Here is a 19,380-nt window from a genome sequence, read left to right on the forward strand (position 1 = left end):
TAATCTCCAAAAAGTTCAAGTTCTCCTTTTAGATTACTTTTAATTATAACAGGTACTAAATACTTTGTATCATTATTTCTTTTTAGATACAATGGTAACATCTTACTAGGCTTATAACTATAGAATTGGCTTAAGTACCTCATAGCAATATTTTAAAAATCCAAGATAACATACATATACATTTAAGGACTCTATTACTAAAGGCACTTTAGATTTAAACTCTTTGTTCATTCATTTAAGCAACATTAAATATTGTGCACCGACTACGGTGCTGGGTACACAGTTAAAACACTGAGAGACAGAGGTGAGTAAAACAGATCTGCCCTCTGAGCTTGATGCTTTGTGACCACCTAGGGGGTGGGATAGGGAGGGTGGGAGGGAGGCTCAAGAGGGAGGGGATATGGGGATATATGTGTACATATGGCTGATTCACTTTGGTGTACAGCAGAAACTAACACAACATTGTGAAGAAATTATACTCCAATAAAGATGTTTTTTTAAAAAAGTAGATATCTGCTCAGGGGCTCTGTCATCTAGTCATGGAGGACCAATCCTAACAACCAACCATCAAGACCTCTTAACCACACCCTTCCTTAGTCAGTGGGAATCATGACAGAGGAAGGACCACAGGCTGACCCCAGAGAGGCCTCCTTGCCAACAGATCGCAGCTGTACTTCCCAAGTTACTCATATGGATGTCCATCTATACACAGAGTAAGACAACCATGGAGTAACTCAAAAAACCACGGAGAACAGCTGCAAAATGGAAACAATGCACGCCTACACTTCTTTCTTCAAATGCTTCAAATCAGCCATGTGGAAAGAGAACTAGAGAGAGCAAAGGGTCGGGGAAGAACTACGAAGCCGGCAGTCAGATCCAGGATGGCAGAGAACAACCTGCCCATCAGGGGCCGACACAACACGAAGTTCAGAGAGACTCATTAGACATCCCCCAACGCCCGAGGAAAGCACCGGAGAAAAGAAGGTCCCAGGAGAAAACGTGGAGGAAAAAGCAGGCTTGCTTTTGTTGTTGTTATTTTTACAATTCCCCAGAATAAGTTTAGCCTGTCTGGGGTGTCGTCCTCCACTTTTTTTGCCAGCTCATACACTGGCAAAAAGTAGAGCTGTTAGAGTCCACGGAGCTCGTGGACTCAAAATTTATTTTGTAAAAAAATGTAAAACATTTAGAAGTAAGTTCAAACTAGCTAGTTTCAATTATTCCTGAATAAATTATATTTTATACTGAATATCAAATAGAATCATTTTATGAGCAAAACAAGTTGTTGACTGCATTACATATTTTAATGTTCTCCAAGTACTAAAGTGACTTTAGCTCTGGAAAACATTCCTAAAATATAAATATTGCCTATGTTTCAGATTTTGCCAAAATGTCTTTTCTTTCCCAGCTTAATTCTTTTTACAGAAATTCTATTCTTTCCTACAGGATCACATATGGAAAAAGCAAGCAGTCGTGAATGGCAGGGGTCCAAGCGGTCAGTAAAAGTCAAGGAGACTAAGCAGAATTCTGAGAAGCCCTGATGTTTCTTGAGGGGAGTTTGTCATATACCTGTTCTGTGGCTTCCCTCAACTCCTAGGATGGGTCTTGATGCCCCAATCCTTTTGAATTGGATGGAGGATGGACGGTTGAGTGGAAAAGAACTAGGAAAGGAACAGAGAGAGGTCAGAGAGGGATGAGGCCATCTAAGAGCGCTTAGTACTGGACAGAAACAAAAGAAAAAAAAAAGAGCCCTGGACCCTTGGAAACCAATGACCTCAAAGCAGTCAAGAAAATATACAGCAGATTGTCTTTGTCTTCAAAAATAAGCAGTTGGAGGAGGTAAACACCTGAACTAATGAAAACTGGTATCTTATGGCCTTCTCTAAGGAAATGCAAACAGCTTGCATATGTTCATGTTAGACACAGATGTCCAGAAACCCCTGAGGGCTGCTATGGCATCAGGGAAGGTGGGGCGAGAGGCAGGTGGGCACGCACAGCCTGGGACCCTCCACCTCACAAGTCCTTTTTCTTCTCTGAGAAGCAGTGTCCCCTTAGACGAGGGCTCGTGTGGTCCTGGCCCCAGGTTTCAGTTTGGCTTTACTTAGTTAGCATCTGCCTTGGGATTGGAAGGGAAACTCTTTGAATTCTGAGGCAGGCTGAATTCCGGCAGGTGCTGCACAGGCGGGCTGGGAAGCTGAGGCATGTAAAGACTGGGAGGCTGAGAGCTCTCTCCAGGGTGTAACGAGGCAGGACACGGAGTGTACCTTGGACGTCACCCTCTTCCGCGGGCTGGCCGGAGAAAACTGCTTTTTTCTCAAACTTGAGCAATTTGTGCTTTCCTTCTAGAGTTTCTCTTAATCAGCTTGTGTTCATTGTTTGTGAGCTTTTGTTTGTGGTCCTTTCTCTCTTAAAAGACCACATACCTCCTGGAGGTGGCAGCGTTCATGTGTATGCTTCCCCCGGGGCCTGGCTCCCAGGGGGTGCTCATCACATGGCTGCCGAATGAGTCAATGGATGACAGACAAGTGGAAAGCTCACAGCAACATCTACATCCACTGCCTCTACTTCCCCCCCATAAATTCTCACCTCCTGGGTTTTTTATTTCTCTCTCTCTCTCTCTCTCTCTCTTCTGAAATCTCCCTTGGAAAAGTTAGAAGACAGTCCCAGACAGCTAAACCGAATAGCTTCTCATCTTCTGTCCTCCTTTTGAGTCTCTTGGATCTACACGATGGCCTTCCTACATTGTTTTAGGGGTCTCTCACTCTTTGGGGTTCTGTTGCCTCCCTCTGAGATCATTCGTCCTCAGTCTTCTTTGCCTTTTCCTCCCTTAGCATTAGCTAACAGCCATCCACAAAACACAGCCTTCATTCATTTGATAACATTTTATTGAGTGTCCAGGATGGGCCAGGTACCGCATTCATGGCTTTGAGGAGGGAATCGGCTCGTCTGAATTCAGGTACCACCTCTGGGAGAATGTGCTGGGCCTGGGACACCAAGAGGGCATCAGCTCTCCTTGCATAGTGAGTGATGCTGGCAAGCAGACGGGACCCTCACTGTGGTTCAAGGAACAGGACAGCTTGGTCCTCTAACCTTTCTGAATCATGGACTTCCAGCTTCTCTCTTCGTTGTTCCCCCCTTAACTGCCCCTCCCCTGCTGGATATTGTACATCATCACACACCTACACGCCGTTCCTCTTACAAAAAAGCACCACTCTCCAGTCCCTGTCCCCACTTTCTAAGTTAAATTCCATTTGAACACATTCCACTGCAGTGAAAACCTCTTCACAACAAGTAAGTGATGTCCAAATCCCCAAATATTGCTAAAATAACCCTTTCCTCTGATGATATTTTCTGATTCTCACTGAAAATTTGCTTTGCAGTTTTGCAAACCACTTCCTCTGTAATTCATTCTCAATTCGGTACAACAAGCATTGCAGACATCTCCCGTAGGAAAGTCTGTGTGCAAAAAACAAATAACACCACCCCTGAGTCTCTGCCCTAGAGATGCTCCCTCTTTAGCAGAGGCAACAAGACCAAGTCTAGAGAAAGAAGTCAGTTCTTCTGCCCAACATTTCTACCTGCCTCCAGAGTAGATACTCCCCACTGAGTAGCCAAACCCTTCCTAAAAGAGTTGAAAAATCTCCCGCCAACTATGCAATTTTCGGATGCAGCCCTGATGCGAAGCAGCACCCATGTGGACAGGATCCAAACTGCTGGACCCTTTGACTGCAAAGTCAAGCACTGCTCTCCACTGCTGGCTCTAAAGCATGGTGCTGACCCTCCCTAGCAGACCACGAAAGCACTGGAGGACTTCCTGTATGCCCGACTTCCAGCCAACCTGAAGCTTTCCAGGCTGCGGGACACCTCGACTGATGGGTGGTGAAGAGGAACGAACAGAGATGGAGCCCGGGGCTTCCCTGGTGGCGCAGTGGTTGAGAGTCTGCCTGCCGATGCAGGGGACACGGGTTCGTGCCCCGCTCCGGGAGGATCCCACATGCCGCGGAGTGGCTGGGCCCATGAGCCATGGCCACTGAGCCTGCGCGTCCGGAGCCTGTGCTCCGCAACGGGAAAGGCCACAGCAGTGAGAGGCCCGCGTACCGCAAAAAAAACCCCAAAACAAACAAACAAACAGAGATGGAGCCCGGCAGCATTCTGGGGTCCGCGAAGAGCATCTTCGACTCTTTCTCAAATTGCTTGAATTTGGCAAATCCCAAAATACTCTTTGCCAAGAACTTTTTTGCCTTAATCTTACACCCATGTGAATTTCAAAGGAAATTTCGTCCGTATGTTTCTGATTCATTTACACTTAACTCATCACAAAGTTGTTGTGAAATAGCCATTTGATGTCCAAGAAGGCTTTAGAAGTCCTTTCCTTCGCCTTTTCTCCCTTGCCAATGCTAAAACAATTCCACTCCAGAATCTCTGTAAGTTGGATCGACACTCAGAACTGAAAGAGAACTCTTGTCTTGATAAAACATTCTTGTCAGCACGTAGACGGTTTAAACCCATGGGAAACAGAATTCCCTGAAGCTTCTGAAACTTCCTCCAATTCAGGGCTTGTTTTCCCTTTTCTGAACTCATGTTAGATGAAAAGCAGGAATGCTGGGGTGTCAACAGACATGGCACCAGGTCTCACCTCAACCGCAGCAGAACAGTTGCCCCAACCTACGCTAACAGTTGTTCCGGCTCCCACTCTTTGGGAGAGTTCCCATCATGCTCCCGCGGTATGACCTTTTTAAGACACAAGAGCCTTTGATGTTTCCAAACTCACCCACCAGGATCCAACATGCAGTGTAGCCCAGCCATCAGCTATAGAAGGCCCAGACTAAAATAAGTCTCCGCTTACCTCATACATAATATAATCCTAACGTAAGCCAAATGCAAACTGATAGAATTTAGGAGGAAAGGCTGTATCAGAACTGTGGTTTCCAGCTGGTCCTTTGGTGTGGACACTGTGGTGTGGGTTTTAGTATCGAATACTGGAAAGGAGATGCGTGGGGTTAGGATGGGTCTTTTGTGCTTTGCTCAAGGGTCTGTACACGAGTGACCTCGGAAACCTCACGCGTCCTGGGGAAAGTAGGCACTGCCCGCCCGTCTGGAGAGGAAAGTGATGAGGGTTCATCCTGGGTACCTCTTGGCAAGCATGCATGCAGGCCCGAGTGCTGCCTCAGCATCTTCATCATCTTCCTTCCTGCCAGCCCTCTCCCGCAGAACAAAGACTCCTCAGATCCCAGGACGTCAAGATTGGGTCACGGCAGGAGGAGAAATCCCTCCCAAACAATCCCCTCCTTCACCTCTGTGCTCCCCACCTCCATCGTTTTTTATTTCCTGCTTATTCTGAAATCATTTTCTTAAGCATTTTTCAACAATATTTGCATTTAATCATCTGGAAAAATATCCTTTCTTGCAGCCTCCGAGCTCTTTCAAATACCCGTTCATGAATCTAAACAGAACTTGAACCATTTCACCTAACTCCCTCTTGGGCTCAGTAAAGTTGCCATGTTTTTTCCCCCTTATTTTAAATTGTGCAAACAATCAGACACTTTGAAAACGGCATACATCAAGTCGGGCAAGTCAGGTTTTAATTACTTTAAAACATTTATAATCCCTGCTCTCAGAATCAGCCTTCTCCCTTTGGGCATGTCAAATTCTAGCACTCTTGTGATATCTTTCGCGTTTGACCTAAATATCTATTTACTTTATTGAGTCAGTATAAGGCCTGATAGGTCAAAAATTAGGCATGGGTGGTTAATAAGTAAATACCTGCTACAAGATGCCGGAGTTAAGAGGAATTATAAAATTAAATGCATCTTTAGAGGTCTGTAACTAAGTTCACATTTGTATTTAAATACCAAGTAATCTTCCAATTTTTATGCATAGTTTTCAGTCACTGTAACGAAAACATGATGTCGCCCTCATGCTGTGAGCCCGGTGCTTTGCTTCCTTGTTTACATTCACAGCTATAAACACAGTCTTATCCAGGCTAGCTTGGAAGCAAATTTCCCATTGTTTTCTGCATTCGCCATGTAGAGAGATTTGTAGCATTTTTCTTCATATTCTCATTCTTTATGCACTGGCCCTAAGTGCCTCAACTTTGCAGGGTCTGACCACACCTCCGCCTACCAGCATCCCATCGCAGATTTATGGTCTCTTCATTTTTAACCCCTCTCAGATTTCAAAAGTTGTAAATAGAAAATTGTGCCAAGGGTATTTATTAAAAGTCATTTCTATGCAGATGCCTTTGCTTTAGCGCTAGTCCATACTCTAGGCATCTTTCCCGCTGCTTAAAACCCATCTATCTTTCCAGAAAGAGCTCAGCTAGCCCCAACTTCACCAGAGCCACCCTTGGCAACTAACTCCAGGGAGAGGGATTTTTAGATAGAATTTTCAACTCTCTTCATGGACCAAAAAGAAAAGGACCCTATGTCAACGCGATGGCTGGAAAGAGTGGTAAACTGGCCTTCGTTGACTTGATCAACAGAAAGTCGAAAAGGGGTGTAGAAGAACAGAGATAAAGGAAAGAAGAGAGAAACAGATGATGGTCAGAAAGAATTCAAAGAAAAGGAGAAAAAAAATATTGAAAAGCAAATACCAGTGAAAGACCATTAAATGTATTAAATTGAAACAGGGCAAACAAACGTGAATGTGGAGAGAAAATAATTAAATTCAGAGTGACTTTGCCTATGTAGAAACATGGACTGCAGAAATAAAATTCTCCAAATGCACATTTCTATTACCAACAAATACCTACACCTTGTACTATGGAATTAAATTCAGTGCGTGTGCGTACACACACACACACACACACACACACACACACACTCTCTTGATCTGCTGCTCTTCTAAACCAGATGCAGTCAACAAGTGTGCCCTAACAGTGAAGAGACTAGCCCCACGTATCCCCTTCCCACACCCGCAAACTCCAGGTCAGGGGTGGTATTCCACCTCTTTGGTACCAGCTGGGATCAGAGCACACGGCATTAAGTCACCAATCACCACCACCACGAAAACCTCAACCATCACTCTGCAAACATCACTAAGACAGTGGGCCTCGCTCTGGTCTCTCAGCAGCATCCAGCAGTCAAGAAGGCATGGTGTTCCAGGATCCACAGCCTATCTCTGCACAAGGCTCTTCCTGGGAAGTTCTCAAGCACTCAGTCTGGATTTACATAAAATGTAAAAGCCCCTGCCCCTTTGTTGCATGGCCATATTTCACCCAGATGGGGTCCCCTGTTAGGGATCATATGTTGACTATCTGGCAACTACACTGAGCCTTTCTCTCTGTCTCATGAATGATGTTTAAAAATAAATTGTATAAAGATAAAAAGATTTCCATCTTTAAAAATAAAAGAGGTAGTTGTCCCTGCCACGCTGTACTTTGCTGATGCTCTTTGAAATCCAGCCCACCTTTCAGATTCTATTACAGCCCTTCTGTTTCTGACTCTTCTTTTGACAGAGAAGTGTTTTTCTTAGATTACTTTTTTCGTTGATATCTACTAGTTTCTAAAACACAAGATCTACTTTTAAACTTGATTTTATTCTTTGTCATTTTCTATCAGAGGAGAGAAAAATATACTCCTGAGGTTCCGGTATTGGAACAAATATCTAAAATCCTATAGTCTCTGAACTCAATACGAACTTCTTTACGTACATGGAATACTTTTAGGGCTAAGCAAAAAACATGCATGTAATTATCTAATTTTTAAGCCAGAAGGATACAGCTGAGCTCACCAGGGACAGACAAGATAGGTCTACCTCCTTTAAGGGTTTGGAGGCCTTCCATAATTTTGCTGCACTTTTCCAATGTAACAAGCTCAAGGGAGGCTCCAGAAAGCAGAAATGACCCTTTATTTACTGTTAGAGTGAAAATTAATGTTGATATGAGAAAACAAAACATCCTGAAGTAACTTCTAAACCAACGAATCCATAAATAATGTCCAATATCCTTGAATATGTTTTAACACATTTTTTTAAACTTTAGACATTCAGTGTAACATCTTAACCCCAAAATCCTGTTCCCTGACCATCCCGTATGAAGGAAAAGGAGCCACATAAAGTGTTCAAAACAGCAGAGAGAGGAAACCCTACGGAGAGCAGCCCAAGCCAAAACACTGGGTTTTCAGGGAAATTGAGTGAAAAATAATAGAAAGGAAGCAAACTAGAGGGTAGGAGAAGGTGAAGGGGAGCTGTAGGAAAAATGAAAATGAATGAAAACTACAGGTGGAATGACTGTGGGCCCTTTGATTGGTTTCCTGAAAGTCTGCTGGCGACGCAGGCCGGGAGCCAGGGTGGAATGCGCACGCCCACAACATTCTACCGCCATTGTCAAGTCCATAGACCCCCTCAGAGCCACCTGTAGCACTCTAGAGAAACAATAACGGGAACATCTTTGAACCCGACAGTAGTGTTTAATCAAGATGCTGAGACAGGAAACTGGTGAAGAAGACAGCTGTGTCATCCAACACAAAACTACCAGCCCAAACTATTTTGCTTCAGTGAAGGCAGCGGAGTCTATTAAATCAAAACTTGTGCGAAACCCAGGTCAAGACATGGCTCTATATCCCTTTTTATTTCCTTCAGAGATATTCTATTAAGAATAAGGTCATTCTTCGAAGTGTTTAAATGTGGGTATCATTTTAAAATTTTTGATGCTTCTAACTCAATAATTTCACGTGGTCATAAAAATAATCTGTGTTTAAGAGCTCTCCAAGGATTCTGTTCCAAGAGCTGCAATTCCTTTTATTTGGCCTAAAGCCTGGGTGACATTTCCCTGCTAAGGGTCCCCCATGGGTTCCATCTGGATCGTGTGAGTCTCTGGGCAATTTGCGTTTACTTTATGTTGAGTCAGTCCCTAGTTCCAGTGTTGCTGGGTCAGAGATAGAGCCAGATGCCGTTTACTTGGGGGATTGAGACTTCAATATTTCTGACCCTTGTGCCAGAGAGGCTACCTTCTGAGGGAACTCATTCCAAAAAGAGTAAACAAACTCTGGAAAAATGTTCAGCCTCACTGGTAATTAAGGAATTGTAACTCAAGCCAATAAGTTACTACTCTATAGCATGTGTTAGAAATAAAACAGAATATTATTCCCAAGGCTGATGGCACTGTACTTTGGTACAACCTTTATCAAACTGAAGAATATTTTAGTAATACATAGGAAGAACGGTAAAAATATTTATTCCCTTTGACTCAATCATTCCATCTTTAGGAAAACTTGAAAAGAGTGAGAGAGTAGAAAAGACATATACCCAATTGTTTCCAGCAACTGAAAACAAGAAATGGCCTAAACAGCCAACAATAAAAGATTGGGGGGCTTCCCTGGTGGCGCAGTGGTTGGGAGTCCGCCTGTCAATGCAGGGGACGCGGGTTCGTGCCCCGGTCCGGGAGGATCCCACATGCCGCGGAGCAGGGGGCCCGTGAGCCATGGCCGCTGAGCCTGTGCTCCGCAATGGGAGAGGCCACAGCGGTGAAAGGCCCACGTACTGCAAAAAAAAAAAAAAAGATTGGTTATCTAATTATGGTTAGTCCATGGGGACACTGTGATCCCCATTGACCATAATAATTCTACCTCCAGGCCAGTGTGGGTTTGTGAATGGCCACAGGACTTGATTCTGCCTACTAAGATGAGAGGAAAAGTTTCCTTAGGAGTGTTGGGGGAAAGGTATCTCCCTCCTAAGAAAAAGGCACGGGAAGAAACAGCTCATCTTCTAACTCTGGGTGCTGTGCTGGATGTGGACCCTGGCACGGGTGCCGCCATCTTAGATACACCAGAGGAGAATTCAACACCGAGGTGTGAGCTTCCCAGAGAAACGGAAAAAACGTGGGTCCTTGACAGGATGACAGCACTGAGCTACTAAGTCAAGCATCCCAAAGCCTCAGCTTCCATTATATGTGAAAAATCCCATATCTGTGAGATATTAAACTTTCTTGTAACTTAAGCTAGTTTGAGTTCAGTTTTTCTGATTCCTCTGCCAAAGGAATCTAACAGAATCAAAATTAGTTTAATCTTGCATATCCCTCATAACAGTGAAGACTAATGTAAACTTATTTTGTCAGTAATCTTAAATAAGACAGTTAAATACACCAAAGTATATCCAATATAATTATAACTGCATAAAAACCATGAATATATCTATATATGTACATTATGAATAGAGCTAACAAGAAATAGTTATATCACAGTTAAAGAAATTAAAAGTAAATTATAAAGTACTTTAAAGTTTTTTTAAGTTTTTTTTTTTTTTTTTTTTTTTTGCGGTACGCGGGCCTCTCTCTCACTGCTGTGGCCTCTCCCGTTGTGGAGCACAGGGTCCGGACGCGCAGGCTCATCGGCCATGGCTCACAGGCCCAGCTGCTCCGCAGCATGTGGGATCCTCCTGGACCGGGGCACGAACCCACGTCCCCTGAATCGGCAGGCGGACTCTCAACCACTGCGCCACCAGGGAAGCCCTAAAGTTTTTAATTAATATTTTAAGCACTGCCTTCTATAATTTTTCTTCACATCGTTTCTCAAGATGGTGAGCTACCAAAGGTTAAGTGGCAAATCTGATTCATCCCAATTTCAAGTACAATTGCTAGAATACTTTTAGTTTTATATACATCAGGATGAATTCGGTTCTGTTGCAGTAACAGACAAGCCAGCAATCTCAATGCCTTAAAACAACAAAGGGTTGTTTCTTGCTTAGGCTACAAGTCGCCTGGGGTTAGATGGAGTGGTGGCATCTCTGGGCTGATCAGAGTCACTCAGATGGATGGGGCGGCCACCATTCCAACCGTTGATTGTCACCATGCCAGAGGCTAAAAAAAAAAAAGCATACAAATTGTGTTCTGGATTTTAATGCTTCCGCCACATAACTTCCACTCACGTTTCATTAGCCAAAATAGGTCACATGGCTTTGCCTAAGTTCAAAGGAAGAGGGAAAGTTTAATTCTCCCATGTGCCCGGAAGCCCCAAATATTGGCAAACAGCCCTAACGACTAACCACAGGGTTACAGCAAACGCATAGTTTCATCAGACGTACAGAAGGTAGACTTTTTTCTAAAACCCCAGAGGTAAGAGAGAGATGAAGCCTCTATGTAGTAAAATTAGTCTAGTGAGACACAAAACATCCCCTCACATGTTTTAAATACATGCTCAACTTCACCCAGCAATTGATTCCGCAGGGTTCATATGGTTGCTAAAACATGTGGTTCAAGTCTCAGCCTATTATAAATGTAGTGGAGACTTTTATATCATTCCTCAAGTGCTACCACGAAAGACCACCAGACAGCAAAGAGATTCATCGTCACAGAAGATCTCCCTTGCAAAGTCTGCACGCAGCAGCAAAAGCAACCAGAATCTGCCTGATAGGACATACCTAGCACTTCTCTCTACTCCCTGCTATCTTTCTGCATGTGTTTTGGACGTTTTTAACATTTTAGGCTCAGTTCAAACATAAATTCTGAACTGTGAGACCCAGAGTGTACTTATCCTACTTCATTCCTCACCTCGTTTTTCTCTTCTTCCCTTACACTTCATTCTCCTAACCTATACCCGTGACTCCCCAGTAGCACAACTTTTCCCATTGCCGAGTTGTGAACCTTCCACCACTGAACTGCCATTCTTCCTTGGCTACTTTCTCCAACAGCCCATGAAGATCTTTGGGCATCACCAGCTGCTAGAAGTCTAAACTCTCCACCTGAACCCTAGGTTGGTTCCTCCCAGCCACCGGAGGACTCTGTCTCTGAGAGCAGTGGGCTAAGAAGGTGGCCAGGACCTGGGCTATGGAGATGGAATAGCAGCTGACTCTGGCGGGACAAGATTGGCTTGACTGCCCCTCATTGGTCCATTTCTCATCATGTTCTACAGAGATAATCTTACCCTTCCCAGAGCACATCAACCAGAAATGTTTAGATGATAGGTATCAGAAACCTTCACTCACCCTGGATTTTTTTGGAAAAAAAGTATTTATTTATTGGCTCACAAAATTTTCAAGGGTAGGGCTTGTTGGTGGCAAAGCTTAATCCAGGGGCTCAAGTGACGTCCTCAGGATGTGGTTTCTTCTGTTTCTCTGCCCTCCTTTCTCCATCCTGGCTTGCTCTGTGACAGCTTTTCTCTCATGAGTGCAGGACGGATGCCAAGAGCTCTTCGGTTCACATCTAGTTCTCAGCAGACCCAGTGAACGCCTTGAGCTCCACATACTGAGAGGTCAACACACTGACAGGTCACGTGGGCCCCCCAATCAAGGCGTCCATAACTGGCCTGGAGGATAAAATATGCAAATTGAATGAGGCCAATCAGGCTTGCCCCTGGCGGTGAGGGCAGGGTCATGTCTCCCCAGTCTGCGGCAGTGGGGAGGGGACATATAATATCCCCCCGTAAGAAATCCAAGGTACTCTTATAGGAAGAAGATTGAAAGGATGCTAACAGCCCAGACATGGGCTCCCAGGCAGCCTTTCTTGGACTCGGCTCCTTGCCTTTGCCCCCTTCAGAACTGGCCTTTCTTTTGTTTCACTCTGGACGGTTAGGGGGAGATGGCCTTAGTGTTCAGTAACAGTGAAGGCGTGTTGAAATGGGAGCATGTCCATCAACAGAGGAATGGCTAAAGAAGATGCAGTACATATGTACAATGGAATTTACTCAGCCATAAAAAAGAATGAAATAATGCCATTTGCAGCAACATGGATGCAACTAGAGATTGTCATACTGAGTGAAGTAAGTCAGACAGAGAAAGACAAATACCACACGGTATCACTCATATGTGGAATCTTAAAAAAGGGTACAAATGAACTTATCCACAGAACAGAAATAGAGTTACAGATGTAGAAAACAAATTTATGGTTACCAGCGGGTAAGGGGGAAAGGGAGGGATAAATGGGGAGATTGGGATTGACATATACACACTACTATATATAGAATAGATAACTAGTAAGGACCTACTGTATAGCACAGGGAACTCTACTCAGTACTCTGCAATGGCCTATATGGGAAAAGAATCTAAAAAAGAGTGGATATGTGTATATGTATAACTAAGTCACTTTGCTGTACAGCAGAAACTAACACAACATTGTAAATCAACTATACTCCAATAAAAATTTTAAAAAAAGAAATGGGGGCAGTGAACACAGATGAGACAGGAAGTGCTGTCTGCTCTGCAGCCAGGGGAGGGGTGGGGTATGGGGCTTGGGAATGGGGGAGACTTGGAGAAATGAGACAGGAGCTCTGAATCACAGCGGTGAGGAATAAATTAGTGACTCAACAACATTTGGGTTTTTTAATTTGCCCAGAAGAGCTGACTAACTGACGTTAAATTGTACAGACTGCCCCTCCAGAAGCGCCCTGGAACTAAGTGTCAAGGCAATGCGACAGAAAACTAGAGCAAAGCTCACAGAATACAAACGAAGTGGACTTGTATTTATTTGGGTTCCTCAGGGCTCTCAGGAACCATTCAACCCCTCGAGGGCCAGGACCTTGTCTTCCACTCCCCTTTCACCCCCCTCATGTTTGGCAAAATGTCCTGGAGCCCAGGGGACCCAGACTCAACCAAGGGTGGGGGACAAACCCTCCAAAAGAAAGAAATGATCAACGGATGAACAGAATCCCTTCCTCCAGAGAGAATCATTCATTTCCACACACTTTCAGATCGTATAAAAGGTAATGTGGCATGATTACAAATGGAATTATAAATGCCTGCCTTATCCCAAAATAAAGCTGGGGCAGAAAATATTCTCTCACTTCTTATGCAAAGAAGTAGGCCATTTGGGAGGAAGTTGGACCCACTGCTGAAACAGTCTTCAAAGGCACAAGCCTCTGAATGGTCGTTTCTCAAAGGAAAGGGAGAGACAGAATGAACCCTTGCTAAGCGGGTGGGAGGCCATCCTGGACTTCTCTGTCCTGCTAAGACGCAGACCCCGGCTGGAGAGTAGAGCGAGCTGTGGCCTGCGCTCTGTGCTGCCACCTAGTGGATATAATTGGTAACTACAAAGGCTTGGGAAGGGCCAGGAAAGGAAAACTTCCTGCTTCCCGATTTAAAAAAAGAAAAAGAAAACATGTCCTGTCCAGAGTATCTGTAGAGCAGCAGCAACCAGCCTCCTGACAGCTGCAAACACATCCCTTATTAGTTCACCCTGTAGGCCTGAGAGGCCCAGCGACGCTTCTCATGCTGAGCGCTGGAGGAACACAGCGGGCGCTGCAGGCAGCAGAAGGCAGGTGAATCCTGGCCCCTTCTGGGACATATCCTTTGCTGTGGTTCCAGTCCTGGCAGCGGACTCTTTCTCTTCCTGGTCTGGGCTTTGCTATGCGGCAGCCCTTTTCAGTCTAGGACTGAAACCATTGGTGATGAAACCATCAGTGACCAGTCAGTAGGCAAAACACATGCTCGTCCACTTTGGGGGAAGAGATGTGACAAGTTAATGAGATGCAGCCGCAGCCTCTTCCCGGTCGCACCTCACGCGTGCACACAGGCAGGCCGGCGCTCACAGGAGGTCCGCGCAGCCGCAGTGTGCCCGGTGCCGGCTGACTCTAATCAAGGCAGGCATCGGCTCGCGTGGGAGACCTGCTTCTGGTTCCACGTCCAGGTGGGATCTCTCTCCTGTGCTTCGCTTCTCTGGTGAAGAACCGCCAAGGCAAAGTGGCTCACAGACTCCGTTCTTAGTCACCAGCCAAATATCAGCTTAGAGATGGCCCGTTCTTGATGCCAGGGCCACCTTACCGCTGCAGCCCTGTTCCCTCTCTAGGTGTATGTGGTAGAGGAAGAGCAGAACAGACCTCTGCAACCCGTCATTTGGCATCTCACGAAGAAGGAGTAACAGATGGTTAGAAGCCTGGAACCATGGTTACTCGAATTTCGGACAGGATCTTTAGACATGTTTTCCCTGCTGAACAGAAATGTTCTATCACTTAATTAAATAATTTCATGAAGACAGCTTTGAGACAGACAAGGAAGAAGAAGGCCCTGTGAATTCCACAGAATGTTGCCAAAGGCAGTGCAACTATCTATTGTTTTAAGAAATAACTGACTTTTAAAAACCTCCATACGATTTATAAATCAAAATCATTTCTCCCTCGAGAACAATCCAGAAAGAGTAAAACATTCAAAGCACCAAACTTTCAAAAGACCTGTTGGATTTCAGGGTTCTAGCCAAGAAAATAACTCCCTGGATTACTTAAATGGCCGTGCAGCTCTTGGAAACTCAGATGAAAGACACCATCAAAGTACAGAGTGCTATTAATAACCCTTGGTGTCCAGCCATCTCCTTCCCCTGCTCTTTGGGCAAGCATCTGCCTGGTTCTATTTTGCTATTTGATTTCATTATGTAGTTTTCCGACATCTGCTCCCAGGCTCTCTGAGACAACAGTGAATTCCGCTCAGAGACAAAATCGCACAAGAAAGGGAAGGAAGACCTCGTCAGCGTGCCGCATCTCATCCCTCAGGTCCCTCTGCCCTGCTTGCCATGGGGGCGGGGCAAGGGGCTGGTTCACCCTCCACAGCCAGCACCTGCCTCGCTCCTCCAAGGGCTGTTCTCAGACTCCGCCCTTGGGAGCCTGGGAATTGAAGCCCTTCCCACTTCAGGCAGCCCGGATCCAAAGATGGGCAGGTAGGAGAGAACAAGTATTCCAGCTCCCCGGCCCCTGATGGAGACCAGACTGTTATCTCCAGGGCTTCCCTGCAGGACACAGCCAAAGTTTTTAAATGTCCACAAATTCTTTGACCCTCCTCCCTTCAAAAGGTGGAGCCTAGTGCTCGCTTCGGCAACACATATACTAAAATTGTAACGATACAGAGAAGATTAGCATGGCCCCTGCGCAAGGATGACACGCAAATTCGTGAAGCATTCCATATTTTTGAGAGACCCGCGTACCGCAAAAAAAAAAAAAAAAGGTGGAGCCTAATTCCCTTCCCCTTAAATAAAGGCCAGCCCAGGGCTTCCCTGGTGGCGCAGTGGTTGAGAGTCCGCCTGCCGATGCAGAGGACACGGGTTCGTGACCCGGTCCGGGAAGATCCCACATGCCGTGGAGCGGCTGGGCCCGTGAGCCATGGCCGCTGAGCCTGCGCGTCTGGAGCCTGTGCTCCGCAGCGGGAGAGGCCACAACAGTGAGAGGCCCGCGTACCACAAAAAAAATAAAAATAAAAAATAAAATAAAGGCCAGCCTGAGTGCTTCTGCAGAACAGAAGATGGGGGAAACGATGCTCGTCGTGGTCCCAGGCTAGGTCATGAAATGGATAGCTTCTGCCTGGCTTTCTCTCTTGGGCTACACTAACCTGGGGACTCCCACAGCAGGAGGACACTCAAGCAGTCCTGGGAGAGGCCCATGTGGAGAGGAACTGAGGCCTCCCACCAACAGCCAGCACCAGCTCTCCAGCCTGGTGAGTGAGCTGCTTTGCAAATGATCCTCCCGCCCCAGGTAAACCTGCCGAGATCTTGACTGATACTGTGGCTACAACCACAAGGACACACCAGCCGGCACTGCCCAGCCAAGCCACTCCTGAAATCCTGACCCACTTAAACTCTGAGAGGTGATAAAAGTTTATTGTTGTTTGGGGCAATTTGTTACACAGAAATATAGAAGGAATAGGGTTTCCCTCCTTGGGACTTGGCCCAATACTACAGCATTGCCTGCCCTCTCTCCCTAATCATGAATTTATGCTTTCCCATCCCCCTACAGGCTTTCCCTGGGAATGCTTCCTAATACAGTTGAGCCTGCACAGTGCGGGGCTGGTGTGCGGGCCCTCTGCACAGCTGAAAATCAGAGTATCAGAAAATCAGAAAATCATAGTCAGCCCTCCATATATGCGATTCCTCCATATCTGGGAATCCTCCATTTCCATGGTTCCTCCGTATCTGGGGTTTCCACATCCAGGGAATCAAGCAACTGGGGATCGTGTAGGGCTGTGGTATTTACTATTGAAAAAAATCCACGTGTAAGTGGACCCTACAGTTCAAACCCATGTGTTTCAAGGGTCAAGGAAAATCCCTTTCATAAGAACCCTTGTCTCAGAATTGAATTCCCCTCTGGGAACTGGTTAAAACTTCTCATAAAATAATTCTAATTCAGGGTCCTTTTTCTCTTCCACCCCAAGAGTCCTCTTTTCTTATCTGGTTTTGCCTCTTTCCATAGTAACTATCCTCACTCCCTTCCTTCACCCCCTGCATTATTGCAACGCCCCTTCCTCAGCTAATGGACCACAGGAGGGCAGGAGGCTGATGTGATAAAACCAAACCGGAAGGGAGAAGGCCCTTCCTGCCCGTCAGCCAGCTACGCGAGCCTTTAGCCGCCTTGGCAATGCGTCCCTACTCTGCTCTTGCATCCTCTGGGTGACAATGGGAACCACAGGTCTGCCAGTGGGATGGAGGGTCTCCCTGCTGCCTAGCTGAGACTCAGGGGGTGGGAGAAGCCTCCTGAGCTCTGGCCGTGTGTGAGGCAAGCAGAAGTGTGTGTTCCCTGGGCATTTTGCAAAGCACACTTTGGAACCAATGTCAATTCCTTTTTCTAAGTAAACTTAAAGCGGGGGGGCATAGGTTCTACAAACTCCTAGCTCTGTCAGTCTCTCCCAGAGAAGGAAAAAATGAAAACAAGTAGTCTTGGGATGTTTCCCACATGGAAACTCACAGACTAGGGAAGCAATCTCACTATGACATAGACTGTGCTGAATGGTCGGACACAGCAGGGGACAAACAAGAATAAAACTCCCACTGACGATCCACACAAAGGTTGTCTGAGTGCGAACATGATTCCTCTAGATATGTTTCATGGGGGAGATTTTATTTCAAGCTAAGCCAGTTTTTAAACCCCTGAAATATCTGAAAAATGAACTGATTTGAATTCATTCCTTTGTAGTGTCTGATCATTTGCCTGCACTCTATCTAGGCTTATTTTTCTACTATCAGTGAAGAAATAAATAATCTGCTAAGTGCATTCATAGGCTAGAAAGTTGGTGGGGAACGTAGCTGATCTTCTTATAAGAAAAATCTTTCAAGAAATTTTAGCACGTTTATACTTTACCTGTAAAATGCAGCTTCAGGAGGAAACAAACTTCAAGAAAAACACTCAAGAGTTTTCCAAGCCAATATACTTGTTTTCAGTAAATTTTCACCCTTTGAACAAATTTTTTTTTTCTCAAGGCGAGTGTATTAGTTTGCTAGAGCTGTTATAACAAAGTACCCGAGACTGGGTGGCTTAAACAACAGGAATTTACTTCTCACCGTCTGGAGGCTGGAAGTCCCAAGGTGTCAGCAGATATAGTTTCTTCCCAGGCCTCTCACCCTGGCTGGTAGATGGCCTTTCCCTGTGTCTTCACAAGGTCTTCCCTCTGTGCATGTCTGTATCTGAACCTCATCTTCCTGTAAAGACACCAGTCATATTGGATTAGAGCCCATCCCACCAACCTCATTTAACCTTAATTACTCCTTTAAAGACCTATGTCCAAATACAGTCATATTATGAGGTACTAGGCGTATTTCAACATATGATTTTGAACAGACACAAGTCAGCCAATACCAGAGAGTTTATTAATTCCGTCTAGATTTTGCTCTATAATATTCCCTGAAAATAACATTTTGCTAGGTATTAACATTTTTTAAGAACAGGGTAAAACAAGCCCAGTGGGAGTCATACTTGTAATAGAGACAAGAGAAGAAACATGGTGTGTAGAAAATCATATGTCTTTATAATCTCTTGGGGGGAAGGGTGGCAGGGAAGCAAAATCATGGTCTGAAAAGACCTCTGGAAATAATGCGTCCAGTTATATCCTCGGGGTTTGTTCTGACTTCCAACTTGCACCAAGCCCTAGGGGGCGGTGTTGAGCCTTCTCCATCACTCTTCTTCCTCACAATGTGTTTGTGGATCCGCTAAACACAGCGTGGACCCGCCAGACTGACCCTGGCCACTGCTGGCAGGATGGCTGTTTGGCTGCATCACAGCCCACCTTCATGACAGAGAGGATACGCCAACTGTTCCCAGGGTACCGTTTGCACTGACAACCATGCCCATTTACCATGACAGGCAGGGCAGACCTTGAGAAAAGCTGGCCCGGGGCGAAGTTTAGGAGTCGGCTGAACTTTTCTCAACAGTTTACCAACTCCAAGGACTGAGCTGAATATGTAGTCCCTCAATGAAGAGAAAATATTTCCAACCCTACTGAGAGATTCTACATGCATCGCCTCACCACATCCCATCCTTCAACCCCTCAGAACCAAGGAGGGAAAGCTGGAGACACCTAGGACAGCAGCAGTTTCCTTTGGTGAAGACATGATGGAAACGCTGGGAGTTTCACCAGTTTTATTCATCTAAGAAATGTACTCAGATGCGTCATTATGTTCCCAGATCCACAGCTGATATCCAGACGAAGGAATGTGTAAAGTTGTATAGTGGGAGCTGAAAATATCCAGACTTGTGAAAAACACAG

The 19,380-nt window shown here is 45.4% G+C and overlaps 1 protein-coding gene and 1 non-coding gene across 6 annotated transcripts in view; one reads left to right on the forward strand and one right to left on the reverse strand.

Annotated features, from left to right (window-relative positions):
• The window catches only part of LOC111163420 (uncharacterized), a 423,524-nt gene that overhangs the window by 60,472 nt on the left and 343,672 nt on the right, over positions 1-19,380 (reverse strand). For 4 of the 5 annotated variants that reach the window (XR_016395145.1, XR_016395144.1, XR_016395142.1 and 1 more), the window contains one exon: positions 18,179-18,316. The gene's annotated coding sequence lies outside the window, so the exon portion shown is untranslated. The remainder of the gene's footprint in view (positions 1-18,178; positions 18,317-19,380) is intronic. The other variant, XR_016395143.1, reaches the window with a different exon arrangement.
• On the forward strand, positions 15,714-15,820 carry LOC115802061 (U6 spliceosomal RNA). Its single transcript, XR_004022441.1, has one exon. It is a non-coding gene; the product is annotated as a U6 spliceosomal RNA (small nuclear RNA).

Source organism: Delphinapterus leucas, chromosome 12 (genome assembly GCF_059928025.1).
Source record: "Delphinapterus leucas isolate spDelLeu-1000000601 "Yukka" chromosome 12, BTC_Dleu_Yukka2, whole genome shotgun sequence".
Classification (NCBI taxonomy): Eukaryota; Metazoa; Chordata; class Mammalia; order Artiodactyla; family Monodontidae; genus Delphinapterus; species Delphinapterus leucas.